General features: G+C 38.1%; 1 pseudogene; it reads right to left on the bottom strand.

Moving 5' to 3' along the window:
- Positions 1 to 60: 60 nt before the first annotated feature.
- LOC143411387 (ras-related protein Rab-6A pseudogene) lies at positions 61 to 27,336 on the bottom strand (annotated as a pseudogene).

Genomic DNA, 27,336 nt, shown 5'->3' with positions numbered 1-27,336 from the left:
TTACTGAAAGGAACAGGTTCAAGCCAATATCCACAAGAGGGTTGAAGATGCCATGAGAGATTAGCAGGAACAGCCTCCTTCCTTGGGGCTTTGCCAGTTTTATGTCAATCATATCTTCTCTGCTTCTGTCCTGTGTGCTTTCCATTCCAGGCAAAGCTGCTGCTTTACATTGTATCCTGCTTTTGCATTAGTTGAAATAAATATAACTTTCAGCTCTTTGGCCTTCCTCTCTTCCTCCTCAATGGATACTTGGCTCTTGTTAGCAAGATCTATTTTATTTTTTAACATGATGATAACATCATTTCCTCCGGTTCTGACATCAATCCATTTTGTGGTTTGCTAGAATGAGTTAACATTTGTGTTATCATAAACTACAGTTGCAGCAGTCACAGCTGTAACTGGGAATGAGGCTACGAAAACGTCGCAGTGTGCCACAGCTGCAGCCTGATTGTTACATACTTCAAAGAACATTGTTTTTGATAAAAAGTCCACGCCAATTGTTGCCTGATAAGTGTTGTCAAAACTGCTATATATGACTCTGGTGATAAAGGATGTTTTCCCAACGTTCCGCTCTTTCAGGAACACCAGCTTGAATTGATCAGAGCCCGCCGAGGGAGACGTGATGGAGTGAGAGGAGCTGCCGCGCCTCTGGCCCCAGACCTACTGGATGTCGCAGGTCCGAGGCGCACGCTCGCTGGTGGCGGGCTAGCGCCTAGGTTGCCCCGCGCGCTCCAGAGGCTCGCACCCAGAAGGTTGCGCCTAGGCCAGCGCAGCTGTGGGGGCCTCGACGCTGCGGGTGAAAGGTCCCAGACGCGGCTGCATCTCCGCCCCAGAACGGTCCTCTCTCTCCTTTGTCTCGGTGCAGGGTGCAGGGCGCTTAGGTAAGGAAAGGTGCTAGCCTCGGGAACCCAAGCACACCCCTGGCTGTCTCTGACCTCGTGCTTCCTGGTGGCTGACCTGGTTGGTGCTAGGTGACTGACGGGGAAGCAGCGTTGGCTGCCTGCTGTGGGCAGTCCAGTGGCCCTCCAGCCTGGTTCCTTCGCTCCCCTCTGTAGGAGATCTGGAAAGGTCACCTCCAAATGCACACCTGAATCAGCGAGCTAGAGGCCTGCTGCCTTGTGAAATGAGCCCTCCTTCCACATTGGGCCTCTCCTGAGGGCTCATCCCTTTGGCCTTCTTGTTTCCAAACACAGGGATCCCCAGCCAGAAACCCCGCCTCCCCTCCTCTGTCTCTGCAGGGGTCAAAGGTGAACCAAGTCCAATATTAGCTGAAGGTCCTCTTGTTGCCACCATAGCTCAGTGCACCGGTGGTGCCTGTGAACTTCACCCCACCACCTTGAAATGCGGACCTCCCACAGCAGGACTGACTTCTCCCCTTTCTGTTGTTTGCACATGTCCCTCTTACTATACTGTAAATAGGTATTTGAGATTTATTTTAAAATAGTAAATTTGCGATACTTAAAAAAATTATTGAATGCAAGTTGTTAGATTAAAACTAATATACAGCGCTTTGTGTGAAAAATGTTGCTCATCTTATTCCTCACAAAACTTGTATGAGGTAAATACTATCAATATTCATTTTCTAGGCTTCTTCTTCTTCTTTTTTAAATATATATAATGGTGGCCTTCAGGAGCTCAACTTAATTCATTCAATAAACTTTTATTGAGCATTGACTAAGTGCCAGGTAACAGTCATGGATAGGTGATAAAATTTTCCCAAGAACACAGGGCTAGCAGATAACAGAATATTTAACCAAGTAGTCTGGCTTTAGAACTTGTGCTCCTAACATTTGGTATATGTTTAATTTACACACAAGCATTATCTTACTTCTGTGTAATAATTCTATGAGAAAAATGCACCGGTAGTGGCCATTTTATGATAAAGAAGCTGAAACAGAAAAACTTAGTAATTTAGGTTACAGGGAGGGAACAGAAAGTCAAGACCAGTTCCACCTGCCTCCACTTTCCAATCATGATACTGCATTCCTAGTTAGAAGACTGTATCAGGCACCAGGTAATGAGTCCCTGAATTAGGTGGCCACTTCAGAATTGTAAAAGTAAGATTAGATTGTGAAGAAAGGTTATTGTTATAGTCAGGTTTTTCTTCTGCTATGACCAAAGACCTGAGAAGAACAATTGAAAGAGGAAAAGTTTATTTGGGGGTTCAAGTTCATGGTTTAAGAGGTCTCAGTTCATAGAGAGATGGCTTCATTACTCAGGGCTCAAGAGGAGGCAGAACATCATTGCAGAATAACAGTGGTGGAGGAAAGCAGGTCAAGATAGGGCCACAAGAAGCAGAGCCGGGGTGGGAGAGGGAGAGAGCCAAGCTCTGTTCAACAGGGTCAAAATATATACAGGCCCCGGGGACCCACCACCTCCAGTCCCATCCCACCTGTATACAATTACCACCCAGGTAATCCCTATCAGAAGATTAATGAACTGGTTAAACTCTCATAAGCCAATCGTTTCACCTCTAAATTTTCTTGCATTGTCTCACACATGAGCTTTTGGGGAACTACCTCACATCTAAACCACAACAGTTATATAAGAATTATAGGTAGATTATATGTAATGAGAAAAAATGAAAGGTGATTCTATCTTTTCAAAGCTATATTAAAACACAGGTATATATGCATTTAAAAACTATATAATAATATATATATATATATATATATATATATATATATATATATATATATATATTTTTTTTTTTTAAAGAAGCCTAGAAAATGAATATTTTGAATTTATATTTTAATGGATACTTCAAAGTCATTGTTAGTTAGCATATCCAGTGAGTTAGGGTAAACTCCAAAGGCAGGTGTAAGGATTGTTACTTTTTTAAGTGATAATTTTTATGTTTTTCTTAAAATATGGTCCAGGGGGAATGGATAGAGGTCTTTTCTATTTCACTTCCTTAAGGCAATTCTCTAAACAGACCTTCCTGATAACTAACCCACCTCCCCCAGAAACTGGTGGGATTGCTTGCCCTCACCACCCTTTCCCCTTGTCACACTCAGTTTTCCTCAGTGTGGAATGGAGGAATAATCTGGAAGAACTTGGTGTATTGTACTGCCATGAGGTTTACAATAGGGCTGGAGATACTGAAATGAAGCAAGAGGGAGCAGCCAGAGGAGGTTACTGAGGAATGAGATGACCTGAGATTTGGGAGACACTCCCATCTTCAATTCCATTTTCACATAGCATCTGTAACTTCCTTTATTTTTTTTTAAGAGAGAAAGATAATTTTTTAATATTTATTTTTCAGTTTTTGGTGGACACAACATCTTTATTTTATGTGGTGCTGAGGATCGAACCCAGCGCTCCGCACATGCTGCTTGAGCCACATCCCCAGCCCTCTGTAACTTCCTATTTAACTGAACTCAATCTCCTACATTCCCGTCTTCCTCAATTGCTATTCAAAGTGTGGTTCTAGGATTAGTTGCTTGGGCCTCCCTCGGGAGTCTTATAGAAATGCAGAATCTCACACCTCACCCTGTCTGCATCTGCATTCACATCTGTATTCTTAACTAGATGGCCAGGTGTTTTCTATACATTTCACAGTTTGAGAAGTGTCACTTTCATAGGGTTTAAGCTTTTAGCATGGTGCCTGACACTTAGTCAATGCTCAATTAAAGTTTATTGAATGGATTAAGTTGAGCTCCTGAAGGCCACCAATGGAGCTCCAGTGGAGATGGAAAAAAAAAAAATCAATCCAAAACCAAGGCCTCCATGTACAGTTAAACTTTTCCAATGATTACAATAACTAAGAAAAATCATCTGCTTTGGCCTGCAGGTAGAAGTATCTCACTGAAAGAGGAAAGAACAGTGATTAAGAATTGGAGTGAAAGGATCCTGGGAAGGAAGAAATAGACCATTGAGACCTGGTGTGTGTGTGTGTGTGTGTGTGTGTGTGTGTGTGTGTATGTCAAAACAATCTTTTTTTTGTTTTCTGTTTGCCTCCCCTCCCCATAAAACCTTAAATACAAATTCATTTCTTACATTAGTGTCTTTGCTAGATCTCTGTACTATTCTGATGGGTATGTACAGCTGTTTTCAACTAACATGTGTATGGGTATTCTAATAGGATAAGCAGTCAAGGCTCAAGGCTTCTGGATCAGTTGGAAAGTAGAAGTTTTTTTTTTTCTTTCTTTCTTTTTTCTATTTCATTAGATCATTCAAAGGGCCTTGAATTTACCTATAATGTGCTTTGCATTGAGCCTAAAAAAAAAGTTTCTTACATCTTCTTATAGCAAATTCCTATATCTATAGGAATTACTTTTATTAATAAGGCACAGATCTTTTCTGTAAGTTACAATGACATTAGCCAGCTCTCCAGATTCTCTTTCTTTGGCAACTAGAGAGTATCCCTGCCTCCTGTGGCTCTGATGAGTTTATGTACAGGTGTTTACCCAGTGTTGGGAAAAGTTCACTCTTAATTATTTTAGCAACATTGTGTTTCAATCATGTACACAGCCATACAATTCAGAACATCAGGGCTAATTTTCTCCTCCTTTCCTTCTTGTCTTTGGAATCAAAATGCCCTGAAATTTGATAATTTCCCTTGCAGTTTCAACAAAATATATTAATCTTTTCTTTCTGGTTGTTAGAAATAGGAGGTGCCACAAGAAGTCAAAAGCATGCTCTAAAGTAGGTGGGCAAGGCATTTACTTCTGACAAGGGCAAGCTACAGAACCCGCTTAGCAGACTCACCTGGGTGGGCAGTCTACCCACTGCTTAAATAGCTAGCACTGTGCTGCCATTTGCCCTGATTGGAGGACTTAGGGGTACAATGTAGCAATTGACTAATTCTAAAATTAGGGTAGGCAAAAGGGAAGGGACAGGATTAAAGTGGCTGCAATTGTGTCCAATTAAGGCTGAAGACTGTATTCTGAAAATGAACCACCAGACTTTCTATTCTTACACATCCATGCTACAGAAATATCTGGGAGGGTGAGAAGCACATCTAGAATCTGTCTTTTAACTTTAAGTCTAGCTAAGTTAACAGGAGTATGCTGATTAATTTTCATTATGCACAATTTTTAGTTCTGTATTCCTTTCTACACTATATTTCAACTTATTCAACATGTCATGCAGTTTGACAGTATATTCACAAGATGGCACTATAAGTTTCTGAATTTATTATCAAGCAGGGACATTCAGTAGAATTCTAAAATTTATAGTTCTCATGTAAATTGTAGTTGAATATTAAAGGGATTATATTAACACAAAAATATATGATAATCTCATTTTTAAAAGAATTTTTGACTTCCTTTAAAAAAGTAATAAGTGAAAAATCAGAATGAGCTCAGGAAAATTACATTTTCATGTTTTCCTTGTTTTTGATCTGTACTAAATCAGGGAAACCTTCTCTTCTTTAGAATAATATGACTTGATATTTCCACTGTTTCAGAGATGCGAGACTTACATGGAGAAAAACCATTTCATTGTTACTAATAAATACAAAGTATCAGAACTTTTTTTCCTCCTCAGAAATTTACTATGGAGGTAAGTCACAGTAATGAGTTCAAATTGAGTTCTTAGTACCAGCTATGAGCAAGACTATATAAAGAGCAGACACATTTCAAAAGAAGATCAAAATAATGGAATTGATGAAGGAAATAAAAGAAAAAGTGAAGGGATGTATAATTATTTGAAGACTATTAGATATGCATTTCAAGTTACTCTATGTAACAATAGTAATAACAGTAAATATTTATTGAGCTTTTACTCTATGCTAGACATGATGATGGATTTTTTTTTTTTTTTTTTTTTTTTTTTTTTTAATAGGGATGAGTTTGGGCTGGGGATGTGGCTCAGTGCGTTTGCCTGGCATGCACGGGGAGCTGGGTTTGATCCTCAGCACCACATAAAAATAAAAAAAATAAAGATGTTGTGTCCACCAAAAACTAAAAACTAAAAAACAATTCTCTCTTTAAATGATGAGTTCATTTAATTCTCAAAGACCTGTGAGATGGTGGCTGTGATTATGCACATTTTACATGGGAGGAACTGTGATTTGGAAAGGTCATTCACTCATTCAACATTACCGAGTGGCCACTATGTGACTTGAACATTTGAATGTGTCCGAGTGGGAATTTAGACCCAGAATCTGCTGAGATCGAAGTCCAAGACCCTTTTACTTAATTACAGAGATATATGATGAACCCAGACTAATTACATCTTAAGATTGGGAGCCCTCTTGTTACAAAGTCATGAAAAGTTAATTTCTGTTTTACTATAAATTACTGAGATTTCTAAACTTGTTTGGAATTCCTGCCCATTCTCAGAACTCACCCATGCCTGGCTCTCCTTGACCAGATAACAACCCTCTCTAAAACCTTAGTGGCACCTCATAAATCCTGGCTCCCCCTGACCACATAAGGACACTCTGAAACCTCAGCTGTGCCTCATAAATTCTGATATTGGGATCTGAATTTACTCCCTACTTTGAACTAGCATGCCATGTAGATCATTAATCTGCTATCTGGCCTTGTATTATGTTTGCCAGAACCCTGCTGGTTGTAAGTTCTCAAGACAACACCCTTGGCAACTTTTTGTGCTATGAAACCTTTTTCCTGGAGAGCTGGGGTGCTGATCTCTACCCTGGGTTTGGGAGAGACAGTCCTGGCCAGCTCTTGTGAACACAGTACAAGCTTGCTTTAATTTGATTTAAAATTGGAGTCAGCTGTCTTTTCTTTGCATCATTCTTCAACAATATACGTAATCAATTTCTTATATAACCCTATCAGGCAACTACATAATGAAAAAGAGGGAAAAAAATCCACTATAAAAGCTATAAACAGGGGGCTTGGGTTGTGGCTTAGTGGTAGTGTGCTTGCCAAGGAAGTGCTTGCCTGAGGTACTGGATTTGATCCTCAGTACCATATAGAAATAAATAAAAAAAGATATGTGTCCATCTAAAAAAGCTGTAATGTTTAGAAATACCACCAAAAATAACTTTATTCTCACTCTATGTATTTCATGAAGTTTCTTTCAAGCTTCTTACACCAGGTTCAACTTTGCCAAAATATAATGTATACTTGAACTATACAACAATTCTACAGCCATTTCTAATATGAACCAGAGTAACAAATACTTGTGGTAAAGATATAAAAATCCTGGAATGACTTCCGTTTAAGATGGTAGGGAGAGCAGAAGAAAACCTCCTTACAACTCTAACAAAAAGCATAGAAACCTTGGTAGAATATTTTAAATTATTTTAATAGTATAGAGCTAAGCCCAGTGAGTCTAAGAGCAAAAATGAATTAAAGCTTTAGTGCCCACAGGTCCCTGGGTACCCTAGTTGGAACTTTCACACTTTGTAGGGAACCTGTACACAGCAAGAACTAACACCCCAACTAAAGTGAAAAGCCAAGAATTTCCCACCACAAGGCCAATACATTTAAATAAAACCAGAGACAATGATCTGTCTGCAGATGTGGAGGAAATGATCCACATGGAAGGGTAAAATTTGTGCTGAGGTGATAGCACCTAGTTTACACTATCCACAGGATGCAGAAATCTCAAACTAAAAGAACACATAGTTAATTCAGAACTTAATAAAGGCTTTGGGAAACCACTTCTAACAGAAACCTCCATATCCCAGGTGATTACCTTTAGGAAAGATAACTCTTAGAGAAGAGGAACTTACAAGAATCTTTCTGACTGTGATAAATAAGAACAAAGCTATTCTTAGACACATAGTGAAATTGCAGGATAAAGTAATTAAGAATTATGAGAAAACCTGAGCATGGTGGCCCATTCCTGTAATCTCAGTGGCTCAGGGGGCTGAGGCAGAAGATTAAAATTCCAAGGCCAACCTCAGTAACTCAGGAGGCCCCGTCTCAAAATGAAATAGGTTGGGGATATGGCTCAGTGGCAAAGCACCCTTGCATTCAATTCCCAGTATAAAACTGTAAAATGAAAATACAAAAATCACAAGAAAGTCTTGGAAGTATCCAGAGAAAAGACAGTTTTGCTTTCAAAATATACAATCAATGACTTTTCTTCAGCAAAGTGCTAAGAGACATTATGTATTCTAAACTAAATTTATTCTAAATTAAAGAATATTTTGCTTCCAGATAAAGATACCTCCAGATTTTTTTTAATAACATCTTAAAGAAGCATAAATTGGACAACAGTTCCCTCTTGCACAGCATGGTTTTATTTTGAATAGAAATGTTGCCTAAAATGGAGGTGAAAAATAATGAGTTCAGCAAAGCCCACTTCATGTTAGGGGAATCTTTAACAGGTCAGGTAGTGAGAAGTACCTTATCTTTTACTGTCTTCTCCACTAAAAGAGAATGTTAGTTTTCTTTCTGAGAATACTCCTGTTATGTAAAAGAAAAAAATAGGTTTAAACAACTACCTTTGTTTCAGTCAGAAAGATTGTGAGTGAGGGAACTTTACAATTTCAGAGATCAAAATGTTGACAATAAAAGTTCTCCTTTAAAAATTTTATGTACAGCTATAAATCCCAACCCCCAGTTGCCATGTGTGTCCTATGAATGGGAGCAGATTAGGGAAGTGAAACTTGGCATTTTAACTTTGGGGTAAGTCAATTCTTCCTTTGACTTTATTTATTTATTTATTTATTTATTTATTTATCTATCAGTACTGGGCATTGAACTCAGGGCACTCAACCACTGAGCAACATCCCCAGCCCTTTTGTATTTTATTTAGAGTCAGGATCTCACTGAGTTGCTTAGCATCTCACTTTTGCTGGGGCTGGCTGGCTTTGAACTTGTGATCTTCCTGCCTCAGCCTCCTGAGCTGCTGAGATTATAGGTGTGCACCACTGTGCCCAGCTTCAGGTAAACCTATTCTTCCCTGTGTAGGTCTGTCTGGTGTGAGTTTGGCACCTCTGGGCTCCACCCACTAATTGCTGGTAAATCTCTCACCCACACTAATTATTTTGACAGCTAAAAACTCCCCCATATTTTTAAAAATTTTTAATTTGTTTTAATTAGTTACACATGACAGTACAATGACCTTGACACTTGTGGCAGAGAGGCCTGCATTCCTGAGATCCCACACTGCTTCTGTTTCCTTGTAAATTGACAAATCCTTCAGCTTATTCTTACTTCTGAGTCCTGGCCAAGTAACAGAGAAGACTACAGAATGCTGTGTGAACCTAGAGAAACGATGACAATTCCTGGGGCCATAGAGACTGTCATGGACTGTCTTTATGGGTACATGAAAAACCTAAGAGTCATAGGGCAGCTGAGGTGTAGAAGCTGAAATAGGTCCACAGAGGTTAGTACCTTGCTTGCTTTACAGGAGAGGATGGGGCCTGAGGCTATAGAGGTGGATAAAGGCCTCTTTACAAATCTGCAACATGAGAAGTCTTAATTTCATGTAGTAACAAATTTAGAGAAAGTAAATAATTTACTAGGAAAAATGGGACTGGTATGCTAAAATGCCTTTCTTATCACTCTGGCCTCACCACTGCTGTTGAGGATGCAGAGAAAGGAGAACCCTCATATACAGTTAGAAGGATTGCAGTTTAGTATGGTCACAGTGGAAAACAGTATGAGTGTTCCTCAAAAACCTAGAAATTGAACTACCATATGATCTAACAATTCCACTACTGGGTGGGTATCCAAAGAAACTGAAATCAGTATGTAGAAAGACCTATGCACTCACATATTTATGCAGCACAATAGCCAAGTGATGGAATCAACCTTGCTTTCCAACTACTGATGAATTGGTAAAGAAAATATAGTAAGCATACACAATGGAATATTATCCAGCCATAGAATAGAATGGAATTCTGTCCTTTGGATGGAATTGGAAGACATTATGTTAAGTGAAATAAATCATACACAGAAAGACAAATACCACATGTTCTCTCTCACATGGGAAACTAAAAATATGAACTCATAAAAGTTGAGAGTAGAATAGTGGGTCCCAATGCCTGGGAAGGGAGTTGGGGGGAATGGAGAGAGGATGGTGGATGGGTACAAGTAGTGCACTTGGTTAGGAAAAATAAATTGTAATGTTCTATAGCACAGCATGAAAACTGTGATTGACAATAGTTAACTGAACATTTCAAAATAGCTAGTAGGGAGGATTTTGGATGTTCCCAATACAAAGAAATAATAAATGTCTAAGATGATAGACATGCTAATAATCTTGATCTAATCATCACACCCATTACATGAAAGTTCACACTTAACCTATAAATATGTACAATAACTATGTGTCAGTTAAAAATAAAAATGTATTTAAAAAATGAAATCCAGAGAAAGTAAAATGTTTTAGATATGGAAAATGCTATGATCCAAATGTTTGTGTTCTCCTAAAATTAATGGGATAGAGATTAAATAATCCACTATTGAATGAAAATGGATAGCTGAAGAAATCAGGGGTGAAATTAAAAAAAAATACTTAGAGGTAAATGAGAATAGCAATATAACATCAAAATCTCTGGGATAATAGGAAAGCAGTTCCATTGAGCTCACTTATTAAAAGAATAGAAAATCACCAAGTAAATAACCTTACATCTTAAAACCTTAGAAAAAGAAGGAAAAAAAATCAACATCAAAAGCAGTAGAAGAGAGGATAAAATCAAAATCAAATCCAAAATCAATGAAATTGAATTGAAAATTCAAATAATCAACAAAACAAAAAGTTGTTTCTTTGAAAAAATAAATAAAATCGATAAACCCTTATCTGCACTAATGAAGAGAAAGAGAAAACTCAATAAATTCATGATGCAAAAGGAAATATCATGAGGCACACTGCTGAAATACAATAATGAGAAACTATTTTGAAAATTTATACTTATAAAATAGAAAATCTTGAAGACATCAACACATTTGTAGAGACAGATGACCTACACAAATTGAATCAGGAGGACATAGAAAACATAAACAGATAAATTTCAAGGAATGAAATTGGAGATAACATAAAAAGCTAAACAACAAGGAAAATCCCAGAATAGATGAATTCTCAGGCAAGTTCTACCAGACCCTCAAAGAAGAACTAACACCAATCCTCCTCAAATTATTTCATGCAATAGAAAATTAGGGGGGTTGGGGTTGTGTCTCAGTGGTAGAATGTTTGCCTAGCACGTATGAGGCACTGGGTTTGATCCCCAGGACTACATAAAAATAAATACATAAATAAGATAAAAGTATTAAAAATGACTCTCTCTATATAGATATAGATATAGATATTTTTAAGTGGGGAACTATTCCAAACTCATTCTATGAAGCTGGTATAACCCTGATACCAAAACCAGACACAGACATATCAATGAAAGAAAATTTCAGACCTATATACTCAATGGACATAGATGCAAAAAATCCAAATAAAATGCTGGCAAATTGCAAACAAAAACATATTTAAAAGATAGTGTACCATGCTCAGGTGGGTTTCATTCCAGGGATGCAAGATTGGTTCAACATACAGAAACAAATGGACATAATTAATTACATCTATAAATTCAAAGAATCACATGATTATCTTTTTTTTAAAAGAGAGAGTGAGAGAGGAGAGAGAGAGAGAGAGAGAGAATTTTTAATATTTATTTATTTATTTATTTATTTTTAGTTATTGGCGGATACAACATCTTTGTTTGTATGTGGTGCTGAGGATCGAACCTGGGCTGCACGCATGCCAGGCGAGTGCGTTACGGCTTGAGCCACATCCCCAGCCCCACATGATTATCTTAATAGATGTAGAAATAACACTTGACAAATGATAGCATCCATTTATGTTCAAAATACTAGAAAAACTAGGGATAGTAGGAACATCTCAACCTTGTAAAAGCTATATGTGTTAAATCCGAGGTCAACATCATTCTAAATGAAGAAAAATTGAAAATATTCCTCTCTAAAAACTGGAACAAAGCAGGGATGCCTTATTTCACCGTTTCTATTCAAGATAGTCCTGGAACTATAACCAGAGCAATTAACAAAAGCAAGAAATTAAAGGCATATGAATAGTAAAACAAAAAATCTATCCCTATTTGCTGAAGACATGATTCTATATTTAGAAGACCCAAAAACTCTACTAGAAAACTTCTATAAATCATAAATGAGGAGTTGGGAAGATGGAGGTGAACAGAGTGCATCACCCCCATGTACCGAGTCACTGCGCAGGTGAATAACGAGTTAGAACGACTAAAAGCTATCTTGTTAGGAATTTCCAGCAAAATTGGGGTGCACTGAAACCTAGATGAAGGATTTCCATCACTGAGGACCGGTTACTGGGTCTCAAACGCGAGTGAACTGTGCGACCGGAGATCCAGGCTGATTGATCCGCAGCCCGCCCCACGGCTAGAGACGGCGGGGTGCCGAAGTGGCCAGCAACGCAGAGAGAAACGGCGCTGCAGATTCTGTGGAGTCCTGCCAGCTGTGCCGTCACTGAGCTCCAAGCTGAGTTCAGGGTTTGAGATGGAGAAGGAAGCAGTCCAGTTCTATCCCCACACCGGACAGTCCACCAAGGAACCCAGTGGCCACCATCTTGGAGAGCTAACATCACCATTGCCAGTTTCCCACGGATTGCAGCAATAGAACAGGTGTGTGTTATTCAGCCCATCTCCCATACAGCGGGGAATTCGCATAAAATCTCTCTCTGGCTTTCCGGGGGAGGGATTATCAGAACGAGCCTGAATAAAGATGTGGGGAAAGGTAAAGGCACCTGAAATCTAATTCCCCCTCCCATCAGCGGTGAAAACGAAACCTGTCTTGCCAGCTCTGGGGGAGGGGCAAGTGGAAGAAATCAAAACAATAAGGTGCTGGTACCCAATAGCCACTCCACACCCAGCAAACTACAGGCCCACAGTATAGTTTGAACTGCCGAGAGGCATCACACTGGGGAAGGCCTGGTTAGCAGGAGAAGCCAGGGGATGAGAGGCCAGGAATAAACCTAAGCTAACAGGTTTTTGAGAGACACGGGGGGGGGGGGGGGGGGGGCGCGGGGGGGGAGAAAGAAGCGGCCTCACACGGACTGTATCCTACAGCCAGAGGGTAAAATCTTGGCCCAGAAGGCACAGCACCACCTACTGGAAGCAAAGAAAATAGAAGCCTAACAGTGCCTTTTTTTCTTTTTCTTTTTTTTCTCATTTTTAAAAATTCTTTAATTTTTTAATTTTAAATTTTTTTATTAATTATTTTTTCTTTCAATTGTAATTTTTTTGAATTGTAATTTTTATTTTACTGCATATTATTATTATTATTATTATTCTTTATCATTTCTTTTCTTTTCTCTTTCTTTCTTCTCGCCCTCTCTCTTTCTTGGTTTGTGTCCTTATCTTTTCTCCATATTTCCTCTTAAGCATGAACAGCCAGATTACATATAACTTACTAAATGCAAATAAATGAATACTATAAATAGGTCTATAGTCCACCTAAGCCCTTAACTACACCCAAGTACTTCTGTCTATTCTCTTGTTAATATCCACCTGCATTTGAGCAACCCCCCAAAGAAGCTAACATATACTAACCTCCATACCATCAAATCGCCCGACCTTAACATAAAATCCTAAGTCCAAACCTCAATTCTCTATATGCCATCAAAATCTGAAGGCCTTTAATGAAACTAATGAATTTACCTTAAATCACAATTAAATCCAACATCTCTAAACATTGTTTCCTAACACAAAGGAGAGATAGTGGAACTCTAAAAACCAAAACAAATTTAAAGGAGAAAACAGAAACACAGCAGTCAAACAGAGTTGGAAAGTAACTTGAACACCATGAAAAAACAAGGGAAAAAAGGATTACAAACAATGCAGGACAACTTAAATACACAGGAGAACGTAGAGGCATCAGAAAAATGGACAGAGAAAGAACTCAAGGCATACCTAACTCAGACCTGGAACGGAATCTTAGAAAAGACATTAGACAGCAAGTTCAAACAATGAAAATATATTTTGAAAACGAATTAAATAAGCAAATTCAAATGGCAAAGAATGAGCTCTACCAGGAAATAGAGATTTAGAAAAAAATCAAACAGTAATCCTAGAAATGCAGGAAACCATAAACCAAATTAAAAACTCAAAGGAGAATATTACAAATAGACTAGATCAAGTAGAAGCCAGAACATCAGATAATGAAGACAAAGTTTATCAACTTGAAAAGAATATAGTCAACACAGAAAGGATGCTTAAAATTCATGAGCAATCTATCCAAGAGATATGGGATGTCATAAAAAAACCAAACTTGAGAGTCATTGGGATAGAAGAAGGCATAGAGGTTCAAACCAAAGGAATGAACAATCTATTGAATGAAATAATCCTAGAAAACCTCCCAGATATGACAGATGGAATGGATTGCCAAATCCTGGAAGCCTACAGGACCCCCAAACATTCAAAACCGTAATAGACCAACTCCAAGACACATAATTATGAAGATATCCAACATACAGAACAAGGAGAGAATATTAAAAGCTACGAGAAAGGAGACAGATTACATTCAGGAGTAAACCAATTAGGTTAACGGCTGATTTTTCATCACAGACGTTGAAAGCAAGAAGATCCTGGAACAACGTATTTCAAACGCTAAAAAATAATGGATTCCAACCAAGAATACTGTATCCAGCAAAGTTAAGCTTCAGATTTGACAATGAAATTAAAATATTTCATGACAAACAAAAGTTAAAAGAATTTGCAGCCAGAAAACCAGAACTGCAAGGCATCTTGAGGAAAATACTACAAGAAGAGGAATTGAAAAACAGCACCCAAAACTAACAGTGGGAGGTAACTCAGTAAAGGGAAGAAAAAATAAATGACGAAAAAGGAAAAACTAGCCATATTAAAATAAATAAATAAACAAGCATGATGGGAAGTACTAACCATATATCAATAGTAACCTTAAACCTTAATGGCTTAAATTCACCAATCAAGAGACATAGGCTAGTAACCTGGATTAAAAAAACAAATCCAACAATATGCTGCCTTCAGGAGACTCATATGATAGGAAAAGACATACACAGGCTGAAGGTGAAAGGTTAGGAAAAATCATACCACTCTCATGGTCCTCGGAAGCAAGCAGAAGAGGCCATACTAATATCTAATAAAATCAACTTCAAACCTAAGTTAATCAAAAGGGACAAAGAAGGACACTATATACTGTTAAAAGGAACCATCCACAAACAAGACATAACAATTATCAATATGTATGCACTAAACAATGGTGCTGCAATGTTCATAAAACAAACTCTCCTCAAGTTCAAGAGTCAAATAGACCACAACACAATAATTGTGGGGGACTTCAACACACTGCTGTCACCATTAGAAAGATCCTCTAGACAAAAGCTGAATAAGAAAACTATAGAACTCAATAACACAATCAATAACGTAGACTTAACTGACATATATAGAATATATCAACCATCATCAAGTGGATACACGTTATTCTCAGCAGCACATGGATCCTTCTCAAAGATAGACCATATATTATGCCATAGGGCAACTCTTAGTAAATATAAAGGTGTGGAGATAATATCAAGCATCTTATCTGATCATAATGGAATGAAACTGGAAATCAATGATAAAAGAAGGAAGGAAAAATCCTACATCACCTGGAAAATGAACAATATGTTACTGAATGATCAATGGGTTACAGAAGACATAAAGGAGGAAATAAAAAAATTCTTGGAGATAAATGAAAATACAGACACAACATATCGGAATCTATGGGACACAATGAAAGCAGTTTTAAGAGGGAAATTCATTGCCTGGAGGTCATTCCTCAAAAAAAGAAAAAAACCAACAAGTAAATGAACTCACACTTCATCTCAAAACCCTAGAAAAGGAAGAGCAAAACAACAGCAAATGTAGTAGAAGGCAAGAAATAATTAAAATCAGAGCGGAAATCAACAAAATTGAAACAAACAAACAAACAAAAAACATTGAAAAAATTGATAAAACTAAAAGTTGGTTCTTTGAAAAAATAAATAAGATCGACAGACCCTTAACCATGCTAATGAAGAGAAGAGAGAGAGCTCAAATTACTAACACACAGGATGAAAAAGGCAATATCACAACGGACACTACAGAAATACAGAAGATAATTAGAAATTATTTTGAAACCCTATATTCCAATAAAATAGAAGATAGCGAAGATATCGATAAATTTCTTAAGTCATATGATTTGCCCAGACTGAGTCAGGAAGACACACACAATTTAAACAAACCAATAACAAAGGAGGAAATAGAAGAAGCCATAAAAAGACTACCAACCAAGAAAAGCCCACCAACAAGAAAAGCCCTGGACCGGATGGATATACAGCAGAGTTTTACAAAACCTTCAAAGAAGAATTAATACCAATACTTTTCAAGTTATTTCAAGAAATAGAAAAAGAAGGAGCTCTTCCAAATTCATTCTATGAGGCCAACATCACCCTGATCCCAAAACCAGACAAAGACACTTCAAAGAAAGAAAACCACAGACCAATATCTCTAATGAACTTAGATGCAAAAATCCTCAATAAAATCCTGGCGAATTGAATACAAAAGCATATCAAAATATTGTGCACCATGATCAAGTAGGATTCATCCCTGGGATGCAAGGATGGTTCAATATGTGGAAATCAATAAATGTTATTCACTACATCAATAGACTTAACCATAAGAACCACATTATCATCTCGATAGATGCAGAAAAAGCATTCGATAAAGTTCAGCATCCCTTTATGTTCAAAACACTAGAAAAACTAGGGATAACAGGAATGTAACTCAACATTGTAAAAGTTATATATGCTAAGCCTCAGGCTAGCATCATTCTGAATGGAGAAAAACTGAAGGCATTCCCTCTAAAATCTGGAACAAGACAGGGATGCCCTCTCTCACCACTACTATTCAATTTAGTCCTCGAAATAATAGCCAGAGAAATTAGACAGACTAAAAAAATTAAAGGCATAAAAATAGGAAAAGAAGAACTTAAATTATCACTATTTGTGGATGATATGATACTATATCTAACAGACCCAAAAGGGTCTACAAAGAAACTACTAGGGCTAATAAGTGAATTTAGCAAAGTGGCAGGATATAAAATCAACACACATAAATGAAAGGCATTCCTGTATATCAGCGACAAATCTTCTGAAATGGAAATGAGGACAACCACCCCATTCACAATATCCTCAAAAAAAAAAAAAAATACTTGGGAATCAACCTAACAAAAGAGGTGAAAGATTTATACAATGAAAACTACAGAACCCTAAAGAAAGAAATAGAAGAAGACCTTAGAAGATGGAAAAATATACCCTGTTCATGGATAGGCAGAACTAACATCATCAAAATGGCGATTTTACCCAAAGTTCTCTATAGGTTTAATGCGATGCCAATCAAAATCACAACGGCATTTCTTGTAGAAATAGATAAAGCAATCATGAAATTCATATGGAAAAACAAAAGGCCCAGAATAGCAAAAGCAATTCTAAGCAGGAAGTGTGAATCAGGAGGTATAGTGATACCAGATTTCAAACTGCACTACAGAGCAATAGTAACAAAAACAGCATGGTACTGGTACCAAAACAGGCAGGTGGACCAATGGTATAGAATAGAGGACATAGAGACCAATCCACAAAATTACAACTTTCTTATATTTGATAAAGGGGCTAAAAGCATGCAATGGAGGAAGGATAGCATCTTCAACAAATGGTGTTGGGAAAACTGGAAATCCATATGCAACAAAATGAAACTGAATCCCTTTCTCTCGCCATGCACAAAAGTTAACTCAAAATGGATCAAAGAACTTGATATCAAATCAGAGACTCTGTGTCTGATAGAAGAAAAAGTTGGCTCCGATCTACATATTGTGGGGTCGGGCTGCAAATTCCTTAATAGGACGCCCATAGCACAAGAGTTAATAACTAGAATCAACAAATGGGACTTACTCAAACTAAAAAGTTTTTTCTCAGCAAGAGAAACAATAAGAGAGGTAAATAGGGAGCCTACATCCTGGGAACAAATTTTTACTCCTCACACTTCAGGTAGAGCCCTAATATCCAGAGTATACAAAGAACTCAAAAAATTAAACAGTAAGATAACAAATAACCCAATCAACACATGGGCCAAAGACCTGAACAGACACTTCTCAGAGGAAGACAATCAATCAATCAACAAGTACATGAAAAAATGCTGATCACGGGATCCAACATGGCGGCGGGCAGAGAGGCTGCACTTTCACTGTACTCCCAGTGATGGGGGCATAAAGTTGCAAGGATAACTCTTGGATCCTTCCAACGGAGATTCTCCTAGCAAAATTCCATTGAAGAGAGACCGCCCGGGAGCTACTAGGATTTTTTAAAAAAACGTCTATGTGACCCGGACGAGCGGGACCCTGCCGCTAGACGCGGAGTACCAGATTCACCTTCCACAGTCCGCGAACCACGGGCACAGCTGCAGATCAGTCCACCCGCCCGCAGCAAAAGTGACTGGGTCCCGCTAGATGCCGAGACACAGCTTGGCAGGAAGAAGTCTTTAGCCAAGCCCCCACGACGCAGGAGCTGAGGCGAACCGGGCCGGACCAGTTCCACCCCTCCCCTCGGACACTCCGGCAAGGAGCCTGGGGCCCGCCATAGCAGAGAGGTGACATCATCGGAGTTCGGCCGGCGGAATTCCTTCCCAGCAGAATCCACTTTAGCAGGTGCGTGACTTCCCATACTGATACAGGCAGCCAGGAAACATCATTGACTTCTCAGGGGTCGTGTCCGTAGGGAAGCAGAGGGGATCCCAGACCCCAAGGCCCCCATATCACCAGCTGTGACCGCCAGGGTCTTAGCCGCCAGTTTACCACAGCACTGGGGCTTAAAAGGGACACACGGTGGGGCTGCAAGTGTAACTAGATCTCTGGAGAATCACTTCTGGGGAACAGGACCTGGCTGGCAGGCTGACAGGAGGAAGGGGGTGAAGAGCTGGAGAATTGAAATGGCTCGGGACTGACAAGTCTGAGAGACTCCCAGGAGACGCCCTACAGAGATAGCTCTCGGCAGGTACAGAGCAGACGCTCCGCTTGGAGGGCACAGCTCCACCTACTGGAAGAGAAGAAGGAGGATCTCCAAGACTTTAATTTATTTTTTATTTTTATTTTTATTTTTATTTTTTTAATTTTTTTTTTTTTGTTGTTGTTGTTGTTGTGGTTGATGCTGCCGATATATTTTTTTTTCTCTCACCTTATTCTCTCCCTGATCCTTTCCCCACTACTCTTTCTCTCTTTCTATCCCATTTCAAGTTTTATTGTTCTTTTCATTCCCCTCTAATCTATCTCTCCCTCCATCCTTTTATCTTTTTAACAGCACCTTCATCCCCTTACCCCCCAACTCTCATCCCAAGCATTACATCTTCCATTGCGTGTAATTGTCTAAATGCAAATAGGTGAATATCTCGAGGCTGTCTATAAGACTCCCAAATACCTAGCTACTAACAACACCCTGATCCAATTGCCTGGTAGTATCCACCTTCAGTGGAGCAATCTTCTAAAGTAGCCAAGACATACTAACCATCGTACCACCAGAGCACCTAACCTAAACGTATAGACCTAAGAACAAACAGCAAAACATTATATGCATACAGAACCTAGAAGCCTTATATGAATTGAATGAATCTGCTTTAAAGCACAACAAAGCCCAACATTTCTAGGCATAATCTCCCAACACAAAAGAGAGACAACAGAGATATACAAAGCCAAAACAAATGTATAGGAGAAAGCAGTTACAAAGCAGTCAAACAGAGCTGGATAGCAACGTGAACAATATGAAAAAACAAGGGAAAAAAGGGTTACAAACAATGCAGGACAATCTAAATGTACAAGAGGACATAGCAGAAACAGAAACTTGGACAGGGAAAGAAATCAGGGCATACCTAATTCAGATGGAACGGAATATTAGAGAAGACATGAGACAGCAAATCCAAGCATTGAAAGTATATTTTGAAGAGGAACTAACCACACAAATTCAATCAGTAAAGAATGAGCTTTATCAGGAGATAGAGGTGTTAAAAAAAAATCAAGTTGTAATCATAGAAATGCAAGAATCCGTAAATCAGATTAAAAGCGCTAATGAGAATATTACAAACAGACTAGATCAAGTAGAAGTCAGAACATCAGATAATGAAGACAAAGTTTATCAACTTGAAAAGAATATAGTTAACACAGAAAAGATGCTGAAATCTCACGAGCAATCTATCCAAGAGATATGGGATCTTATCAAAAAACCAAATTTGAGAGTCATTGGGATAGAAGAAGGCACAGAGAATCAGTCCAAAGGAATGGATGGCTTACTAAAGGAGATAATACTAGAAAACTTCCCAGAGATGAAAGATGGAATGGATTGCCAAATCCTGGAAGCTTACAGGACCCCAAACATCCAAAACCATAATAGACCAACCCCAAGACACATAATCATGAAGATAGCTAACATACAGGACAAGGAGAGAATACTAAAAGCTACAAGAGAAAAGAAGCAGATTACATTTAGGGGTAAACTAATTAGGTTAACGACTGATTTTTCATCACAGACTTTGAAAGCGAGAAGATCCTGGAACAACGTATTTCAAACACTGAAAAATAATGGATTCCAACCAAGAATACTGTATCCAGCAAAACTAAGCTTCAGATTTGACAATGAAATTAAAATATTTCACGATAAACAAAAGCTAAAAGAATTTGCAGCCAGAAAACCAGCACTGCAAAACATTTTGACCAAAATATTACAAGAAGAGGAACTGAAAAATAGCGCCCAAAACTAACAGTGGGAGGTATCTCAGTAAAGGGGAAGAAAAATAACCAAAGAGGGAAAACTAACCAATCTAAAATAAATAAATAAATAAACATGACTGGAAGTACAAACCATATTTCAATTGTAACCTTAAATGTTAATGGCTTAAATTCACCAATCAAGAGACATAGGCTAGTAACCTGGATTAAAAAAACAAATCCAACAATATGCTGCCTTCAGGAGACGCATATGATAGAAAAAGACATTCACAGACTGAAGGTGAAAGGTTGGGAAAAATCATACCACTCATATGGCCATCAGAAACAAGCAGGAGTGGCCATTCTCATATCGAATAAAGTCAACTTCAAACCTAAGGTAATCAAAAGGGATAAAGAAGGACACTATATACTGTTAAAAGGAACCATCCACCAACAAGACATAACAATTATCAATTTATATGCACCAAACAATGGTGCTGCAACATTCATAAAACAAACTCTCCTCAAGTTCAAGAGTCAAATAGACCACAACACAGTAATTATGGGGGACTTCAACACACCACTCTCGCCATTGGACAGATCCTCTAGACAAAAGCTGAACAAAGAAACTATAAAACTTAATAACGTAATCAATAACCTAGACTTAATAGACATATATAGAATATATCAACCATCATCAAGTGGATACACATTCTTCTCAGCAGCACATGGATCCTACTCAAAGATAGACCATATATTATGCCATAGGGCGACTCTCAGTAAATATAAAGGTGTGGAGATAATACCATGCACCATATCTGACCATAATGGAATGAAGCTGGAAATTAATGATAAAAGAAGGAAGGAAAAATCCTGCATCACCTGGAAAATGAACAATATGGTACTGAATGATCAATGGGTTACAGAAGATATAAAGGAGGAAATCAAAAAATTCCTAGAGATAAACGACAATACAGACACAACATACCGGAATCTATGGGACACAATGAAAGCAGTTTTAAGAGGGAAATTCATTTCCTGGAGTTCATTCCTCAAAAAAAGAAACAACCAACAAATAAATGAACTCACACTACATCTTAAAACCTTAGAAAAGGAAGAGCAAAACAACAGCAAATATAGCAGAAGACAAGAAATAATTAAAATCAGAGCGGAAATCAACGAAATTGAAACAAAAAAAACCATTGAAAAAATTGATAAAACTAAAAGTTGGTTCTTTGAAAAAATAAATAAGATCGACAGACCCTTAGCCACGCTAACGAAGAGAAGAAGAGAGAGAACGCAAATTACTAACATACGGGATGAAAAAGGCAATATCACAACAGACACTACAGAAATACAGAAGATAATTAAAAAGTATTTTGAAACTCTATATTCCAATAAAATAGAAGATAGTGAAGATATCGATAAATTTCTTAAGTCATATGATCTGCCCAGATTGAGTCAGGAAGACACACACGATTTAAACAGACCAATAACAAAAGAAGAAATTGAAGAGGCCATCAAAAGACTACCAACTAAGAAAAGCCCAGGACCGGATGGGTATACAGCAGAATTTTACAAAACCTTCAAAGAAGAATTAATACCAATACTTTTCAAGCTATTTCAAGAAATAGAAAAAGAAGGAGCTCTTCCAAATTCATTCTACGAGGCCAACATAACCCTGATCCCAAAACCAGACAAAGACACTTCAAAGAAAGAAAACTATAGACCAATATCTCTAATGAACTTAGATGCAAAAATTCTCAATAAAATCCTGGTGAATCGAATGCAAAAGCATATCAAAAAAATTGTGCACCATGATCAAGTAGGATTCATCCCTGGGATGCAAGGCTGGTTCAATATACGGAAATCAATAAATGTTATTCACCACATCAATAGACTTAAAGATAAGAACCATATGATCATCTCGATAGATGCAGAAAAAGCATTTGACAAAGTACAGCATCCCTTTATGTTCAAAACACTAGAAAAACTAGGGATAACAGGAACTTACCTCAACATTGTAAAAGCTATCTATGCTAAGCCTCAGGCTAACATCATTCTAAATGGAGAAAAACTGAAGGCATTCCCTCTAAAATCTGGAACTAGACAGGGATGCCCTCTTTCACCACTTCTATTCAACTTAGTTCTTGAAATACTAGCCAGAGCAATTAGACAGACAAAAGAAATTAAAGGCATAAAAATAGGAAAAGAAGAACTTAAATTATCGCTATTTGTGGATGACATGATAATATACTTAACAGACCCAAAAGGGTCTACAAAGAAACTGCTAGAGTTAATAAATGAATTCAGCAAAGTGGCAGGATATAAAATCAATACGCATAAATCAAAGGCATTCCTGTATATCAGCATCAAAACTTCTGAAATGGAAATGAGGAAAACCACCCCATTCACAATATCCCCAAAGAAAATAAGATACTTGGGAATCAACCTAACAAAAGAGGTGAAAGATTTATACAATGAAAACTACAGAACCCTAAAGAGAGAGATAGAAGAAGATCTTAGAAGATGGAAAAATGTACCCTGTTCATGGATAGGCAGAACTAACATTATCAAAATGGCGATATTACCCAAACTTCTCTACAGGTTTAATGCGATGTCAATCAAAATCCCAATGGCATTTCTTGTAGAAATAGATAAAGCAATCATGAAATTCATATGGAATAACAAAAGACCCAGAATAGCAAAAACAATACTAAGCAGGAAGTGCGAATCTGGAGGTATAGCGATACCAGAGTTCAAACTGTACTACAAAGCAATAGTAACAAAAACAGCATGGTACTGGTACCAAAACAGGCAGGTGGATCAATGGTACAGAATAGAGGACACAGAAACCAATCCACAAAATTACAAATTTCTTATATTTGATAAAGGGGCTAAAAACATGCAATGGAGGAAGGATAGCATCTTCAACAAATGGTGCTGGGAAAATTGGAAATCCATATGCAACAAAATGAAACTGAATCCCTTTCTCTCGCCATGCACAAAAGTTAACTCAAAATGGATCAAGGAGCTTGATATCAAAGCAGAGACCCTGCACCTGATAGAAGAAAAAGTTGGCTCCGATCTACATATTGTGGGATCAGGATCCAAATTCCTTAATAGGACGCCCATAGCCCAAGAGTTAATAACAAGAATAAACAAATGGGACTTACTTAAACTAAAAAGTTTTTTCTCAGCAAGAGAAACAATAAAAGAAGTAAATAGGGAGCCTACATCCTGGGAACAAATCTTTACTCCTCACACTTCAGATAGAGCCCTAATTTCCAGAATATACAAAGAACTCAAAAAATTAAACAATAAGATAACAAATAACCCAATCAACAAATGGGCCAAGGACCTGAACAGACACTTCTCAGAAGACATACAGTCAATTAATAAGTACATGAAAAAATGCTCACCTTCTCTAGCAGTCAGAGAAATGCAAATCAAAACCACCCTAAGATACCATCTCACTCCAGTAAGATTGGCAGCCATTAGGAAGTCAAACAACAATAAGTGCTGGCGAGGATGTGGGGAAAAGGGTACACTTGTACATTGCTGGTGGGACTGCAAAAGGGTGCAGCCAATATGGAAAGCAGTATGGAGATTCCTGGGAAAGCTGGGAATGGAACCACCATTTGACCCAGCTATCGCCCTCCTCGGACTATTCCCTGAGGACCTTAAAAGAGCATGCTATAGGGATACTGCCACATCCATGTTCATAGCAGCACAATTCACAATAGCCAGACTGTGGAACCAACCCAGATGCCCTTCAATAGATGAATGGATAAAAAAAATGTGGCATCTATACACAATGGAGTATTATGCAGCAATAAAAAATGACAAAATCATTGAATTTTCAGGGAAGTGGATGGCATTAGAGCAGATTATACTAAGTGAAGCTAGCCAATCCTTAAAAAACAAATGCCAAATGTCTTCTTTGATTTAAGGAGAGCAACTAAGAACTGAACAGAGGAAAAGAGCATGAGGAAAATATTAACATTAAACTGAGACGAGTGATAGGAGGGAAAGGGAGAGAGAAGGGAAAGTGCATGGAAACGGAAGGACACCCTCATTTGTATATGAAATCACATATACAAGATTGTGAGGGGAAAGGGGGGGAAGGGAGAGAATGGAACAACAACAGATGAGATAGAGAGGGAAGATGAGAGGGGAGGGGAGGGGGGATAGTAGGGGATAGGAAAGTTAGCAGAATACAACAGTCACTAATATGGTATTATGTAAACATTGTGAATGTGTAACTGATATGATTCTGCAATCTGTATTTGGGGTAAAAATGGAAATGCATAACTCATTTAAATCAAATGTATGGAAGATGAAAAAATAAAAAAAAAAAAAAAGAAAAAATGCTCACCATCTCTAGCAGTCAGAGAAATGCAAATTAAAACCAAGCTAAGATACCATCTCACTCCAGTAAGATTAGCAGCCATTATGAAGGCAAACAACAACAAGTGCTGGCGAGGATGTGGGGAAAAGGGTACTCTTGTACATTGCTGGTGGGACTGCAAATTGGTGTGGCCAATATGGAAAGCAGTATGGAGATTCCTTGGAAAGCTGGGAATGGAACCACCATTTGACCCAGCTATTGTCCTTCTCGGACTATTCCCTGAAGACCTCAAAAGAGCGTACTACAGGGATACTGCCACACAGATGCTCATAGCAGCACAATTCACAATAGCTAGACTGTGGAACCAACCCAGATGCCCTTCAATAGATGAATGGATAAAAAAAATGTGGCATTTATACACAATGGAGTATTACTATGCACTAAAAAATGACAAAATCATGGAATTTTCAGGGAAATGGATGGCATTAGAGCAGATTATGCTAAGTGAAGCTAACCAATCCCTAAAAAACAAATGCCAAATGTCTTCTTTGATATAATGAGAGCAACTAAGAACAGAGCAGGGAGGAAGAGCAGGAGGAAAAGATCAACTTTAAACAGAGACATGAGGTGGGAGGGAAAGGGAGAGAAAAGGCAAATTGCATGGAAATGGAAGGAGACCCTCATTGTTATACAAAATTACATATAAGAGGTTGTGAGGAGGAAGGGGAAAAAAAAAACAAGGGAAAGAATTAAATTACAACAGATGGGGTAGAGAGAGAAGATGGGAGGGGAGGGGAGGTGGGATTGTAGAGGATAGGAAAGGTAGCAGAATACAACAGTTACTAATAGGGCATTATGTAAAAATGTGGATGTGTAATCGATGTGAGTCTGCAATCTGTATTTGGGGTAAAAAGTGGGACTTCATAACCCACTTGAATTGAATGTATGAAATATGATATGTCAAGAGTTTTGTAACGTTTTGAATAACCAATAAAAAATTATAAATGAATTAAACAAAGCAACAGGATATAAATTTAGCACCCATAACTCATTTATATTCCTATACAACAATGATGAATCAGCTGAAAGGGAAATTAGAAAAACTATTGAATTCACAATAGCATCCAAAGAAATAGAAATCCTGGGAATTAATCTAACAAAAGAGGTAGAATGCCTCTATACCCACAGGTATTATTACCATGCTATATGGTGTCTTAGGGATTAGAGGGATTTTTTTAGAGTACCAGCACGTTAGTGAAATGCTGTCATCCTTTTGACACCAATTATTCAAAGTTGGAATAAAAAGAAGTTGAACACTTTGGTTATAGACACGTTGTAGTCTTTCAAAGCAAAAAGTTATTATAGAATTTTAGACTGAAAATGAGAAGTATGTTGAAGTTCCATATAAATTTTAATTTTTAAACAAGTAAATATGAGTCTCCATGACCCACAAAAGTAAAAAAAAAAATTAAAAATAAACAAATAAATAAATCTGAGTCCTTCCTTGTTTCTATTCTGAAAATAGACAAAATTGTGGAGGCCCAAAAGGGAGATGACCACTGGGGGTTACGGCCAGACATTACTTACTCTGATGCCCCAAGGAGCCATTGGAAGAAAATTTGAAAGAGCAGTATGTGAGAGGGTGGCTGCAGCTGGGTTTTTGTCCACAAGTACAAAAAATTCTTGGTGGTGACCTTTCGGACTTCCAAATAGCATGTTTGGTGATTGGTAATTGGTGGCTGTGGTCTTCAGATATTGGTTCTTTGATTTAGGTTTTTTGTTTTGTCTTGTTTTTGATTTGTTGTCTGGTTCTGCTATTTATTTATGTATTTTTCAGGTAACATCCTTAGTTGGTGTTCCTTCTTAAGATGTATAGCCAGAGTAGTCAACTAGTGTAGTGTTGCAGGGGCCCTTCTCCTGAAAGAAGGCAGTCTTCAGGGACCATTGTGAGTTCAGCGACTTTTGTCCCCTGTAATGTGACCTAGGGTATTTCATGGCTTGTAAAAAACAGACAAACAAACAAAAAAAGTGATGATGCTAAGACTTTTTTTTTTTTAAGGTTTTCTGTGAGAACTGCAAGAATGTGTGGAAGCACCTGTCACATAGGAAATGCTCAGTAACACTGGGTTCTCTCTCCTATAGTGGAAAAGTGAGAGAACAAGCTTAAGGAAGTTCAGAGAGTAGAGGAAGGGGAAAGAAGTCTAGGGCACAAGTATTGCGTTTACATCTGGGCACAATCACGAAGACTTCTGGGGCACTCTCACACCTTGTCTCTGAATTAGTCCCGAGGCAAGTGCAAGAGGGCCCCCTAGTGGACTTCTGGAGCATGGGCGTCAT

Source organism: Callospermophilus lateralis, chromosome 12 (assembly GCF_048772815.1).
Source record: "Callospermophilus lateralis isolate mCalLat2 chromosome 12, mCalLat2.hap1, whole genome shotgun sequence".
Taxonomy (NCBI): domain Eukaryota; kingdom Metazoa; phylum Chordata; class Mammalia; order Rodentia; family Sciuridae; genus Callospermophilus; species Callospermophilus lateralis.
Note: the sequence above shows the minus strand (reverse complement) of the source record. Positions and strands in the feature narration are given on the sequence as shown.